The sequence below is a fragment of the Manis pentadactyla genome, chromosome 3, assembly GCF_030020395.1.
Source record: "Manis pentadactyla isolate mManPen7 chromosome 3, mManPen7.hap1, whole genome shotgun sequence".
Classification (NCBI taxonomy): domain Eukaryota; kingdom Metazoa; phylum Chordata; class Mammalia; order Pholidota; family Manidae; genus Manis; species Manis pentadactyla.
In genome coordinates this window covers 173,468,479-173,484,988 of record NC_080021.1, presented here as the reverse complement: position 1 = coordinate 173,484,988, position 16,510 = coordinate 173,468,479, and the positions used below count along the sequence as shown (strand labels likewise).

Sequence of the window (16,510 nt, the reverse complement as noted above, 5' to 3'; positions counted from 1 at the left end):
CAAACTCATTCTATGAAGCCAACAATACCCTAATACCAGAACCAGGCAAAAACCCCACCAAAAAAGAAAATTACAGACCAATATCCCTGATGAATGTAGATGCAAAAATACTCAACAAAATATTAGCAAACCAAATTTAAAAATACATCAAAAGGATCGTACACCATGACCAAGTGGGATTCATCCCAGGTATGCAAGGATGGTACAACAATTGAAAAATCCATCAACATCATCCATCACATAAACAAAAAGAAAGACAAAAACCACACGATCATCTCCATAGATGCTGAAAAAGCATTCGACAAAATTCAACATCCATTCATGTTAAAAACTCTCAGCAAAATGGGTATACAGGGCAAGTACCTCAACATAATAAAGGCCATATATGATAAACCCACAGCCAACATCATACTGAACAGCAAGAAGCTGAAAGCTTTTCCTCTGAGATTGGAAACAAGACAGGGATGCCCACTATCCCCACTGTTATTCAACATAGTACTGGAGGTCCTAGCCACGGCAATTAGACAAAACAAAGAAATACAAGGAATCCAGATTGGTAAAGAAGAAGTTAAACTGTCACTATTTGCAGATGACATGATACTGTACATAAAAAACCCTAAAGACTCCACTGCAAAACTACTAGAACTGATATCAGAATACAGCAAAGTTGCAGGATACAAAATTACCATACAGAAATCTGTGGCTTTCCTATACACTAACAATGAACTAATAGAGAAATCAGGAAAACAATTCCATTCACAATTACATCGAAAAGAATAAAATACCTAGGACCTTTAACTAAGGAAGTGAAAGACCTATACCCTGAAAACTATAAAACACTCTTAAGAGAAATTAAAGAGGACTAGCAAATGGAAACTCATCCCATGCTCTTGGTTAGGAAGAATTAATATCGTCAAAATGGCCATCCTGCCCAATGCAATATACAGATTCAATGCAATCCCTATCAAATTACCAACAACATTCTTTGATGAACTGGAACAAATAGTTTGAAAATTCATATGGAAACACCAAAGACCCCGAATAGCCAAAGCAACCCTGAGAAGGAAGAATAAAGTTGGGGAGATCTCACTCCCCAACTTCAAGCTCTACTACAAAGCCACAGTAATCAAGACAATTCGGTACTGGCACAAGAACAGAGCCACAGACCAGTGGAACAGAATAGAGACTCCAGACATTGACCCAAACATATATGGTCAATTAATATACAATAAAGGAGCCATGGACATACAATGGGGAAATGACAGTCTCTTCAACAGATGGTGCTGGCAAAACTGGACAGCTGCATGTAAGAGAATGAAACTGGATCACTGTCTAACCCCATACACAAAAGTAAATTTGAAATGAATCAAAGATCTGAATGTAAGTCATGAAACCATAAAACTCTTAGAAAAAAACATAGGCAAAAATGTCTTGGACATAAACGTGAGTGACTTCTTCATGAACATATCTCTCCAAGCAAGGGAAACTAAAGCAAAAATGAACAAGTGGGACTATATCAAGCTGAAAAGCTTCTGTACAGCAAAGGACACCATCAATAGAACAAAAAGGTACCCTACAGTATGGGAGAATATATTCATAAATGACATATCTGATAAAGGGTTGACATCCAAAATATATAAAGAGCTCATGCACCTCAACAAACAAAAAGCAAATAATCCAATTAAAAAATGGGCAGAGGAGCTGAACAGACAGTTCTCCAAAGAAGAAATTCAGATGGCCAACAGACACATGAAAAGATGCTCCACATTGCTAGTGATCAGAGAAATGCAAATTAAAACCACAATGAGATATCACCTCACACCAGTAAGGATCACCACCATCCAAAAGACAAACAACAACAAATGTTGGTGAGGTTGTGGAGAAAGGGGAACCCTCCTACACTGCTGCTGGGAATGTAAATTAGTTCAACCATTGTAGAAAGCAGTATGGAGTTTCCTCAAAAAGCTCAAAATAGACATACCATTCGACCCAGGAATTCCACTTCTAGGAATTTACCCTAAGAATGCAGCACTCCAGTTTGAAAAAGACATATGCAACCCTATGTTTATCGCAGCACTATTTACAATAGCCAAGAAATGGAAGCAACCTAAATGTCCATCAGTAGATGAATGGATAAAGAAGATGTGGTACATATACACAATGGAATATTAATCAGCCATAAGAAGAAAACAAATCCTACCATTTGCAACAACATGGATGGAGCTAGAGGGTATTATGCTCAGTGAAATAAGCCAGGCGGAGAAAGACAAGTACCAAATGATTTCACTCTTCTGTGGAGTATAAGAGCAAAGAAAAACTGAAGGAACAAAACAGCAGCAGAATCACAGAACCCAAAAATGGACTAACAGTTACCAAAGGGAAAGGGACTAGGGAGGATGGGTGGGAAGGGAGCGATAAGGGTGGGGAAAAGCAAAAGGGTATTATGATTAGCATGTATAATTAGCATGTGGGGGGGGCATGGGGAGAGCTGTGCAACACAGAGAAGACAAGTAGTGATTCCACGCTGATGGATAGTGACTGTAATGGGGTGTGGGGGGAGGTACTTGGTGAAGGGGGGAGCCTAGTAAACATAATGTTCTTCATGTAATTGTAGATTAATGATAAGAAAAATAAAATACCAATGCCCAAGCCTCAATTATATTGGGTTGCTAGGAATGGAGCCCATGCATTAGTCATTTTTAAAAACTCTTCTAGAGATTCTAATATGTTGCCGGGGTTGAGAACTACTACAAGTTTAAAAAAAAAAGAATGAAAGAAAGAAGGAAAAACACAGAAGAAGGAAGTTATGGGAGGTTTTCTGATTTTTCTCTCTCAAACAGAAAAGTATGGCAGATCCATCTTATTAAAACACTCATCTTAAACACCTCTCTGACACTACTACACACTTTCTGGGTATTATAACCATCTCTTCACTGTCTCTTTAACCTCACTTTATCATGCACTAACTTCATATGCTGGCAGCCTCCTGTTTGTTAAAGCACAGGCTATTTCTGACTGATCAGATTACTGCCATTGCTAAGAGATCACTCCAAGCAATTTTTGGTGCCAAAACTCAAAAATCATATCAAAATCACATTTCCAAGCTCCAAACTCTTTGGCAGTTAAACCTATCTAGAATTTGCTTCTACTCTAGTTGCCACAGATATTAAGAAACAAATGTGACAAATCCTAAAAGCCTTTCAGGTGTGTCACAACAGCTGAACATCTTAGACTGCAAGTTCAGGAGGTCGTGTTCAAGTAAACAGGAGGGAAAAGGAAAGGGGAGCCACTTTAATTATTTTGGCCATCAGTATTTCTTCTGACAAGCACCACACCAAAATGAGGAGCATCAGATATTACCTTCCTTTGACCTTCCAGCTAATGGTGGCATTTATGACTATTTAAGAAGAAAATCCAACAAGTTAACACACAGTTACTGTGGCACGATAAAGCACTGAAGTGCTGTTCCAGACTCTTCCCAGATAAGCCATCACCTACACCTTCCCAGTCCTCACCCAAAGAAACTGTTAAAGATCCCTCTCACTTCTAAAACAGTTTTGTCCAAATTAAATCAGGTCAACAGAAGTAAGAAATAGTCATTTTAAAGTAGGATTACACATGATGCTCATATGGCAAACACCTGTAACATAATTTAGCTTCTGCTTCACTGGGCTTACAGGAACCACTCCAACTTTGTTGCACGAAGCAGAGGGCCTGTTTTGCCAGCTCTTGGATTCAGCAAATTTTATTTAGTATCTCACACTAAACTCCAAGAATGAGATTAAATAGGGATTATCCAGGGTAATTACTGATTTAGACATCTGGATAATTACCTTTTCCAGAGAATTATGTCAGAGCCAAGTGGAAATATTGTAGGGACTAATACACAATATTGATTCCAAGAAGCTGAAACCTTGAGGGAGAAGTCCAAAATAAGAACATTGAATCTTATTGTTGATTAACATTTGATTACTAATATTACACTATTTTGACTGAGTACAACTAACCTAGGGATCAGTTATAATTGCCAACATTTTAATATTTTAAGTGTAATGAAGCAAAGAGCTAAATCCTCCCTTGTGAATCTCCAAACTGGTATGTGAATACACATACAAAACCTTATGGTTAACACACAGGATGCATTTTTGATTCAATATACTTTATTGTGCAAAGGCCACACATGAGGGTTTCTCAGTCTTGGCACTGCTGACACTAGGGGCCAAGTGATTGCCCCTGTAGGGGTTGTTCAGTGCACTCACTCTAACATGTTTAGTGTCATTCTTGGCCTCTACCCACCAGATGCTAATAGCATTCAACCTAATCATGACTACAAGAAATGTCTCTAGACATGACCAGTTGCCCCCTGTGGGGCTAAACAGTACACCAGGTAAAATAAGCATAAGGAGAGGCACAAAACTGATTAAAGCACGGTGTCAGCCCCTTCAAAAAGACTAGGATTTCACCTTCACCTTCCTGACACTGACCCAAAAGCAACTGATGAACCATGCTCAAAATTTGAGGTTTCTTATGGAAACAGTTATCACGTATTAACATTAGATGCACAAGAGTAACACAATATAGTAGAAACTAGAAGACTTAAAATGGGAAACAAATGTTAAATTACTCCTTTCTGAAATACAGAATCATGTTCCAAAATAAATATACAGCACTAAATAATACATGAACTAGATTGGGTATGATAGAAAAGAGTCATTTTTCTATTTAAATATAAAGCATTTAAAATGTCATAAGGCTAAGTATAGCTCACTCTTGATGTATTCAAGAATTATTAAATTTATGGATTATTCAAGATTTTTCTTTTTTCTTTCACTCACTGCTTGTTAGCCATTCCATTTCTTTCAAGTCATTTCATTTCATCCAACTGAGAAAGGTCGAGGCAAACAAAAGCATCCACAATTTAAACATGTCAACTTTGCTCCTCATTAGGAGCACTGTTGATCAAAAAAAGAAATAATATGGTATGAAAGAACACCAAAAAACCTGGATGATGCCTTTAACATTTCAACTATCTGGAAACTTGCTACTCAAGTTATAAAGATTGAGTACAAGTGATTCAAAATGATAGATTGACCATATAACCACCTGATCACTTGTAGAACTACTAATGGCAGATAACAAGCTATACAAGTTTTAAAAACCAAACACAAAATATAGGACATTGCTATCATCATTATCATTTTATGTAAGCAGCACCTATACACCAGCACTGGAATCATTTACTCTTACGCTGCCACGTCCATAGCTCAGAAAAAAACGGAAGTGGAAAGGTGCGGTGAAACAGTGGAGGGAAAGCATTGAATTAAGAGTTCCAAATTCATATTCTACCTCTACCAGAATTGTATGATCTTCGGCAAGAGAATTACTTCTCTTGCGCCAAGTTTCTTCAACTGTAAAATGAGATATAGGGTAAGAAACTTCCAGTGCTAGGGTTATTTAACCCAAGCCACTCATTAAAGCCCTACCCTTTGTACTGCACAGGACTAAAGCTGAAACTAAACTCTGTAAAGGCAGAAAGACGGCTCTCAACTACTAATAATTCTATGCCAAGTTTAAATGGCTCTAAGGCCAATGTCTAATAAAATCTGAGGCCTCAAAGAAGAGTTTTTTTTTTTATCTCAAAGTGATAAATCATCCTAACTTTTTTTAGTCGTATTTTTTATTTGAGAACAGTGCTGTGATCAGAATGAGCCGACAAAAAAATTTTTAAATCAGAATTTCCTAACTCTTGAGAACAGATTCTGCTTTCTTCTTAAAAGAGACTAACATTGTTCCTTAAGATCAAAATCAATATAAACCAGGCAACCAGGTCACCCTTCACTGGTCTCTAGTGCCTCTAATATCTCTTTCACTGTGCATTTCTTTTTCTGTCATAGATGAATCAATTTGTCGTGCATTGTTTGGCACTTCCTGTTTCATGCTTTGTATATGTTTTAATAAAGTATTTAACATAATACCTAGCACACAGAATACTCCATAAATGGGTATTGTTAGGATTATCGTGCAGGTAGGTTTGTATCTTAAACTGGAACATAAGCAGCTTGAAAGCTGGGTCTATGCCTTCCTATTCTTTGTACGTTTCCCTTCCAGTGCTAAATACACATCCATAAGAAATGTTACACTGTCCCTCCCCCTCACTCTCGTGCTTCACACACTCTCACACACACACACTTACCCAAAGCACCTTTTTTAAACTCTTTGATTGGATGATGAATAATCAACTTATCACAGTCCCTCTACTACACTGTTTCAAAGTCCACATTGTTCAGACAAAAAAAGCCCAGCAAAAGCATACAGAGCTAATACTTCTGTCCACCCTACCCTTTAACAATACTGTCAACAACACAGAGAGAGTACACGCATCTGAACAAAATGGAGCAGGGGAAGTATTGAGTGATAAATTCCTGGTTCCACTAGACTAGTACAAAGGCAATGATAAAATAAGGTATGTAACTAGATTCACCTTTCCATGTATAGATACATCAATCTTAATAGAAAAGTAGGAGTGAAAGAAATTAGTCTCATAGTAGGCAAACCAAAAAGCAAAAGTTATTCATAACCTTTAGGTCACCTCAACCTTTCTGCTCTATCTCTGAATATAGGAAAGCTATGATTTGATTTACATCATAAATTCAGCGATAGACACAGATTGCCTTTTCTGTGTGAGGAAACAATGCCTGCAGTCACCATGCATTTTCATGTATGCAGCTGTGACCCTGGCGCTTTCAGAAGCATAGCACAGCACTTACTACAGCAAATATGCATTTTAAAAGCATCTCTCTACCTGCTCTGAATTTTGATTTGAAAGTGCTGGTCAGAAGCCAAAAAGGGATTTTAAAATATATATTTGTATCTTACAAATCTGCAGACCTTAAAATTCCACAACGAATATTACTATAAAAAGGAAAAATTAAACAACTGTGAGTCATTATATATCTTATACTGTTTTAAAACAAATGCATTTTATCCTTTCTACATACTATCCCAGAAAAAGAAAAATACCTGGCTTAAGAAAAATTTTTAATTTTGACTAATTTCATTTTTCGGCGGGGGGGAACTGTAAGGCAGATAGGGAGAGTATAAGATTTCTTTGAAAATATACTTCATATTGCAATGATTCTGCCTTCACTTTAAACTTTCCCAGGATCCCTATTTTGAAAGGCAGGGTTTTAATGAAAATGTATCTGCCAATGTCAGACGTCTGGAACTATTTTAGGTACAAGGTGATAGCTGGGGGTAATCATACAAAGACTTAGGAATCCAAAGCTTATATTATTAAGTTACATGCGATGATTGAAAAAAAAACCCTAAAGATAAACAGGCTGTTAATGCAATAGTTATAACATCTTATGCTCTTAAAGACATTTATCAGCAAATTACCAGTTTTTAAATTAAACATCCATGTTTAGAAGAACTTATAGAGCATTTTCTAGGGGCAAATGCTAACTAAAAGATTGTACTATGTGTGTAACTTATTCTTTAGGTCCCATTATAAACCCCAAGTGTAAACCCCAGGTGATTAGAACCATAAACTGTGAACAAAGACTTCCCTGGGTAGAAAAGAAGAAAGAGGAAATGAAAACAGAAGCAAAACATGCAGTTCAACAAGAAGAATCAAACTGCAAAGAGACAGATGGCTCCTGGAAAGTATCATTGGCTATGCTTTCCCAATTACTGCCCTCGCTTATTTCTTGTCCTTAACTTTGTGGGCTTTTTCAGGGGTGCATCTGACACTAATACTCCCTTCTTTCCCATTTTCTTTTTTCCCCATTTTTCTATAAAGATTTCCACTTACCCATTACAGGAAGAATTTACAAGCCCTCTGAAATTAATAAGCAAAATTTTGAGTGCACATATTGTGTGTACATTTTCTAGGGGATGTTCCAAAACTGAGATTCTCCAAGAAGGTCCTGACCCCCCACTCCGAAAAAGGGTAAATACCAGTGAATTAAAGCTAAGAATATTTAAGGAAATTGCTGCAATTCAGCCTTGTTAAACTCTCACTTAAAAAAAAAAAGTCAAACCTATAAAGTAAGCACTATTTCCCCCCAAAAAAAGTTACAAACAATGTGCCCAGAAATGGTGGTTCCCTAACTATTGTTTTCCTAACTTCAGCAAAATATATTATCATATTCTACTGGTTCCAATCCCTTATGGCAGCTTGACTGTGTAGTACAGATGATTTAATAATGGTATCACACTTACTTTATGCTAAATAAAATCAAACATCTATATATCAGGGGATGCCTTTAAACAATATATTCAATTATTGAAATGATCAGTTCCCAAAAAGTAAAATGCTCACTTGGACAACAAAAGCATATAATAAGTGATAGTCTTTTTTTTTTTTTAAGTGTAACAGGATTCTAAACAATCTCATTAAGGAAAGTATAATAAAGAAACTTACATAAAAATAAAAAAACAGTAACTATTCTTAAAGACTAAGAGGTTTATTTTCAGGAACTTACAAAAAGTAGTGTTACTTCAGAAACAAATATAAAAGGCAAAAAGCACTACAAGTTCAATAAACTTTGGTAAGCATACAAAAATATTACAGAATAAAACATGGTATGTAATCCATGCAATGGAATATTATTTGGCCATAAAAAGGAATAAAGTACTAATCATGCCACTGCATAGATGAACCTTGGAAACATTATGCTAAATGGAAGGAGCCAGGCATAAAAGACCATATCTTGTATGATTCCATTTACATGAAATGTCCAGATAAAAACCATTGAATTACATAGTTCTAAGGGTGAATTTTATGGTATATAAATTGTATTTCAAAAACGGCGTTAAAAAAAATTCCAAACTCAGCCACATATTATTTTAAGTTTAATTTCTTCTCAATTTTAGAAAGATTTATGTGTCGTGTGAAGTATAACTATACTGCCAACATAAATAATAACTTGGATTTTCCTTACAAAGAAAATAAGTTCAAATCAAAATCTCATTTATTACCTCAGTATCTTCAGTTGACGTTAATTGTGCCAAAAGATGCAGATGTGGGAAGAAGGAAAATTAAGTCCCTTTTCTAAAGCAACTATGAAATACCATGACATTGTTTAGTATTTTAACCATTTGTCCAGTGATTCCCAAAACTATTTCCACATCAGAATGCCTTGAGACTTTTTAAAAATATATAGATTCTGGGTAGCCACACTGGCCCACCTAAGCTTTCTAAATCAGAATCTATAGAGGCAGGGCTTCAGAATCTGTAATTCAGTAAATTTCCAGGCATTCCTACCATATTCACCTCTAAACAATCTCTCTAACTCCATTGCTACTAATAAATTTGAAGGAAGTGCTAGAGCTGGGAAAGCATCACAGTGAAAATTTGGTGGGGCATTGTGAACTTAATGAGCAGCAGGATATTTGAATGGTCTCAAGATATCTTACCTACAGATTGCTTGATAGTTACAAGAGGAAAATGGTAACTATGAGGAGAGAAACCAGGTACCACCTAGACTGGGTCATCAAAAGGTAAGATCCAATGGAGAGCAAGATGGACATCAGTGCCTCAAGATGTGATGTCCTGAGAAGAACACAGCTTCACTTTTATAGTATCCAAAATGTCAATGCCATGAAAGATAAAGAAGGGATGAAAATCAGTTCCAGATTTTAAAAGACTATAAAGATATGACAATTAAGGGAATGTGTGATCCTAAACTGGATTCTATATACTAAACATAAAAAGGGAAAGAAACGTCTGAAACACAAACTACAAAACTAGAATATGGACTATACTGTATCAATGTTTTCTTGATTTGATAACTACTCTAATCAGAGTAATGATGTAAGAGAATATCCTTGCTCTTAGAAAACACACACTATCAAACACAGGCAATCTACTTACATATTTTTTTTTTAACTACAGAGAGAATGGTGAAGCAAATTTGGCATACTGTAAAAAACTGATGAAGCCAGGTAAATGGTATATGGGAGTCTTTTGCAATATTCCTACAACTCTTCTGGAACTTTTTAAATTATTTCAAAAGAAAAAGGAAAAACCTTCAATGACTTCCCACTTCTATTTACATAAAACCCAAAGTCTTTGCCAGGGTCTTAGGTAGTCTAGGTCATAATGTGAGAAATACTCGCACTGGTCCAAACTCAGTAAGTAAGACATGGAGACAAAGAGAACAGCAAAGCGAGGCTTTAATGGCAGTCTTGCAAGATCGGGTGTCTGGCAAGCAGGTACACTCAGGGCAGTTAAAACAAGCAATTTATTTCTTTATTTCTTAGCACACAAGTCCCTCCCCTGGTTCCTCACTGGCTGAGTACTACACGGTTCACATTCTTTCCCAGACATCGCCTAAGCAAATTATATCCATATTAGGCTTTCTTTACATTTATCTTAATTTTATTGGCTGATTTAAACCTTCTTTCCACCGCCCCCCACCCACCGAACACGTACAGTACAGCCCATTCCTTCTCAATTTCCTCCCCCCTCCCAGCCTGACCAACTTCCTGCCACGTACTTTGCCACTTGGGCTTTTTGTGAATACCTTATTGTTTAAATGTTTAAACCCCCTGGTGGGAATAAATCACAGTTAGGTTTTTGCTTTTCTAACAATCCCCAGCTCTCCTGGGCCTGTATCTAGGCCCCTTCCTCCCTTGAGCACTAAGCTCCTGCCCCTCTGCCCCTATAGGCCTGTAGTACGCCCAGCTTTTTCACACGGCAGCATTTAGGTGTGTATGCTCTTCCCTGGAGCTGAAACACTCTTCCCACGCTCTTCACATGGCTGATTCCCTCATCCTTCAAAATGGATATACAAGAAAATGTGAAAAGAGCTTAAGGTTAAGAAAAGGCTGATTAGGAGAAGGCAAATAGTGACTCTGTAGCATCTTACCACACTGATGGACAGTGACTGCAATGGGGTATGGGGGAGGGCTCAATATGGGTGAATGGAGTAATCACACTGTTTTTCATGTGAAACCTTCATAAGAGTGTATATCAATAATACCTTAATAAAAAAATGAGTTAATGCAAAAAAAAAAAAAAAAGGCTGATTATCAAAATCAAAACTGGGGTACATTTTGATATCTACAACCACAAACTGGCCTTGGTGCAGTTTGTGTCAGTATTCACCTTGGGACTTATTCTCGATTTTCTTATTTGATGGCCCTAAGGGATAAATGCATTTGCCTTAAGACATAAGTGAAAAAAAAAAAATCAATACGAATTACAAAGTACCTTAGCCTTTAGGACACACATCTTTGAGTTCTTAAAATTAACTCTCCATCTAAGCACAAATAGATGAATATACACATCAAGTACATAACTTTAATCTACTCCGGGTATAACCTTCCATTACTACTGCCCTAATCACCCATTTCAGAGCACACCATCTGCCATAAACATTTAATAGTCCCTAATTTCAGAAAGTACAGCTTGATGTTGATCAGAGCAAACCTTTCCACAAATAAGATTCTTAACATTTGCTATTTGTGCATGTCAGCCACTGTCTGGCACATCAGAATGATGCACAAATTCTGGAACAAGCAGTTACTACTCATGAATTCACAGCTATTTCCTCACTTCAGCTGAGGGAAGAGAGATCTTTAAAAGATTGCCATAATATGAATATGCAGAGGAAAAATTAAGAGCAAAAAAGCACAAAATAAAATTTCAGGGGGAAAATGGCATATTACAAAGCAGCTGAGAAAATGAGCCTCTAATAATTTATGAATCATGAAAATTTAGCTTACTTAGTCTTCCTTGTAACCAAAATATCAGCCAAATATCAGGTCTTTACCACATTTCCTATATGGCCAATATTAGAGAATGTTTAAGTAACTTAAATTAAGTGTGTTCCAGAAAAGTGGAGTTATAGCTAACCAAAAGAAAATCCAGACCAAAGGAAGAGTGGAAAATTAAGCCTGATCTAAAGGATATATTACAAGTGGTGGGGGATTCGGGGGAGGGTGTAATGAGTATAAAAATTGTTCACAGGTGAAAAAGGGCTTCTTAAGTTTTTGAAAACAGATGCCTAAACCAGAGGTCACAAACTTGTTGCCTTTGGATTATATCCTGTGAGTAGATGTATTTTGTCTGCCAACCCTGTGTTTTTGAAAATCTGTGTTGTTTTCCAATATTGAGTAGTCAGGAGATTTCAAGCAAAACATTATTGAAAGATCTGAAGGTCTGGCAACAACGAACCCCACGGCCTCACTGCAACACTGGCCAGCAGCTCTCAATCCTACCAGCACATTGGAAACCATCTAGGAAGCTTTGAAAAGATACCAATGCCTGCAGTTGACCCTGCAGTCAACCTAGGGAGAGATCCCAGGCATTTATATATTTAAAAGTTCATTAGAGGGCTCTACTGTATAACCAGAGTTGATACACATGGACCAAGAGTTTTCCCCTTGTCATAGGTTCTATATTTAATCACAGTAGTCAAACGTACTTCATTGTTCTTCCAGCTATTCCATCCTAAAAGGCACTGGGAGTTGAAACTGCATTTAAATAGTTCCATTTAATCTTGTTTAAGCACAAAACTAATGGGTCTAGTTAAGAAATATGATCTTTATTAGATACTCTTTATTAGATACACTCAGTAGACATCCTGTGCATCCCACTCTCTTGTGCAATGCAGGTTTCCAGCTATGTTCCAGACATACTTAGCAGGAACTCTGAGAGTGAGCGCCTTACGCTCTGGAAACACTGAAAACCACTGTGGGTTTCTAAGAGGGTGAGGAGGGCTTTCCTCCTCTCATGCTGCTATAAGCATCTACCTACTATCTGACCATGAAGAACACTAAACTGTTGGGGCCATGGAATTATGTCACTGAACAGAGCAGTTAAGGTATTTTAAGTCCCTTATATTCTCTTACATCTCCACTTGGCTGAATTTCATGGGATTGCTTTTCCTTTAGAATTGCTCTTTGGTTCTGCTTTTGACTTCCTTACTGTCCATGGATGTGGCAAATAAACGTGGTGCTGTGGTGCTTAGTAGCAAACAGGACTTTTGTCCCCCAAATAGGGAGCAGAGGCAAGGAGACATGATTAAGCCACTCAGTATCCTCCCAGTCTACCTCCAAGGGGTTCCTTACAACTCATATGTGGTATCAGTGACTTCCCAGAGGCTCAAGCAATATATTTCTCAAGTGTGATCCACAAATGACCTATACCCATATCACTGAGCAGCTGAATGAACATGCTGATTCCTGAGTCTCATGCAAAATCCACTAAATTAATGAGAAGCTCTGGCAAGTAGGCTCGAGAAACTGTACTTTTATCAAGCTCCCCAGGTGGTTCTTATGCCCAGGAAGTTTGAGAACCACTGACCGCTAGGTTCAACAAAGAGAATATTCTCTCTAAAGCTCCTTCAGTAAATTCACAGGAACCAAGGGAAGCCACTGGGTAACATTCCAGGTCCTCACATCTCCCTCTCTCGTACCTCCTACACTGGCACAACTTACACAATTCAGTACAGCCCATTTAAAGTGCCCACATATCCTATTTTATTGTAATTCAAATTAATCAGCTATTAGGATGAAGAGAAGTGAAAAATACTTGAACTCCAACTATATACTAGCAGAGTCTTTAATACCATAAAAACACAGATGAGTTTCATGCTCAGAAAGCTTACAGTTATCTGTTATATTACTTTCACTTTAAATTAATCCTACAGCATACCCAAGGAACACCTCTCAGTGGAGTTCTAAGCTTCTCATATCCTTTTTATACTTATACACACATAGCTCATCAGATGCCTCTGCAATGCTGGATGATACTGCTGCCAACATATGGCAAAGAAGGCTCTAAAGCAGCATGACAATTTTATGCTTGACTCAGGTAATCATAGCTCTCTTGAGGGGAATCTGCTCTTCAGGTGAACTCTCCTCTGTTTCTGCCATCCACAGTCCCCCCCGGAGAAACTTAAGGCTCTTATACACTCGATTACACTCTACTGATTATTTATAGTGCCAAACAGACGTTCACAGAAGGGCTCTCCACAAACATTACTGGAGGATGCCAGCTCAGGTGACTGATTCTGGGCTTCTTAATGTGCCACCACTCTGAAGAAAAACTTTACTTATCCAATAGATTTCAGTTCCTCAAAGTAGAGTCTCTATCCATCCCTTCCGCCTCTTGTCCTTTGAAAACAAAACTGCAGTTACAAGGACCGACAATAGGAGAAAACTGATTGTAAATAAGAAAACAGGTGAAGCATTACAGATGAAGGCCTAGCACTCAGCACAGTGAGGACAATCAGTATGAAAATGAGAGCAACTCTAATACTTCTGCATGATAAAGGACTTACCTTTTACCATCACCTAAAACAGGGATTCTTAAACTTTAAAATGCCTAGAAATTACCCAGAAAAACTCAGCAGAATGCATGCTCTGATTCGGGTGGTCTGGGATGGAGTCCAAGATCCTGTGTTCCCAACCAGCTCCCAGGAATGCTGATGCGCTCGCAGCTCCACTACTTACTGCAGTGGAGGAGCAGCCACAGGACCATCACCTGGGCGCTTGTCTGACAAGAATCTTGAGCTCACCCTTCACTGAAGGAAAGAGAATGTGTTCATCTGTAAAGTCCCAGGTGATCAGAATGCTCATTAGAGAGCAGCAGACACACCATCTTGCACTCACTGTGAATCAGAATCACCTGGGACCTTTTAAAAATACACACGTGAAGGCCTCGTGACAGAGATTCTGATTCAGTTGGTCTGGCGTATCTGTTCCTATGTTTTTGTTTTTAAGCACACCCAGTTGGTCCTAAAGAAAACCACTGAATTAAAAATACCTCACTGGCTGGAGGAAATATGGAGCAACTTCTAATGGGTGGGGAATTTGGGGATGATGATGAAAATGTCCTAAAATCAATCATGACGATGGTTGTATAATTCTGTCAATCTACTAGACACCACTGAATTATATACTTAAAATGGGTCAGTCCTATGGTATGTGAATTGTAGCTCAATAAAACTGTTACACAAGAACTAAAAACTTCAGGAGCTTTCCAGTTTTGAAACAACTAAGTCCTACTGAATAACAATGAAATGGAATTATTTTCTATTCTAGACCTCTGGTCCCAAAACTTGAACTTTTTTAAAAAAGAGAAAACATGGATGTTTGTATGACTCATCTAGAAATATGAAGAACCTGCTCTGCTCCTTAGGTTCAGGTGTGGTTAAGGTAATGGATGAAGGAGAAACCTGCAATAAAAACCTTGTATCTCAAAGGATACCACAGTGTTAAAAAAAAGAAAAGCACATTTATCAATTTGGAAAAGTTTACTCTGCACCCTCCAATTTGCCACAGTATTTTCAAATAAATAATTTTCCTGTCGTTTCCCTAATTTAAAAATAAATTAACTAAGGAGTTAACTAATAAGTCAATGAATTAACTAATTCATTGTACTATAGTCTTCCAACTTTTATGTTTGACATTCAAAAAACATGTTAAAATACATATATATAAAATGCAAATCTAACCTTGTTTAAAAAAATTGGCTTAAGAAATTCTTGATAACATTCATAAAAACAGAGATCATAAATAGCACTAAAATTTCATCATTGTAATACATGAGACAATGTTTACTTATTATCAAAAGGGAAGTACAATAAATATGCCTAATAGGCCCCACTTGGTATTCTGGAGAGACTCTCACAGCTTCCGATAGCTGTGACATCCAATGCTCAGAACTGCAGATGCTGTATGCTCGAGCCAATGATGGTTTGCAAGTATCTAATTTACTTTCCCTGTTGTATGGCCATAGCCCACATAAGCCATTTTCCTCCAGAACCAGAGTCCTTGTTTATGGTCCCATGTTCTCATTCTTTTGAAACAGACACATTCTGGATGCATCACTAAACAGAGTTCCTAGGACAATATATACTGATTACATGTCATCTTCTGGGGTCCTCTGCTCACTAAGTGGAAATCGCTCTCTTAAGAAATGGCTTTCTGGGACCTTCAAGGCAATGGTTAAGATCATTTTTACAAGTAAATATGATGCCCTCTCTTATCCAAATTCCCCCATAAAATCCAATGCATTTCATTAAATGGTTGCTCTATTTCCTTTTTAAAATAATTCTATCATGTTACATTCATAAATAACAAAGAAAAGGCAAATCAATGCTCCTAAATTGCCCTGGGTAGTAACTACTGGATAGTCTCATTACATTTTATAGTGAGGAAGTTTACCCTCCTACCTAACCTAAAGACTTCCTGCTTTAAGTACATTTGCTCAATGAACTTTTCAGTTTTTATAGTATTGAGAAGATAGTTAAAAGTCCCAGAGCAAAAGGAATAATGACCTGAGTTTTAGATAATAGGTTTGGATTCTAAGGAAGTGACCCTGAAACCCACACTGGTGATACTCAACACGTTGTCAACTCTAACTCAATCCTGAGTCTTTGAAACATGAACTTCCTAAGAGGTCAAAATCCATAATCACCATTGAATTAAATAACTAATTCCTATGGGTTAGCATGCCTCAGTTCATAACTTACTTACCTATTCACACACACAC

At 37.4% G+C, this 16,510-nt stretch overlaps 1 protein-coding gene across 6 annotated transcripts in view; it reads right to left on the bottom strand.

Moving 5' to 3' along the window:
• Positions 1-16,510, bottom strand: part of FOCAD (focadhesin) — a 274,352-nt gene that overhangs the window by 236,254 nt on the left and 21,588 nt on the right. The window lies entirely within an intron of this gene.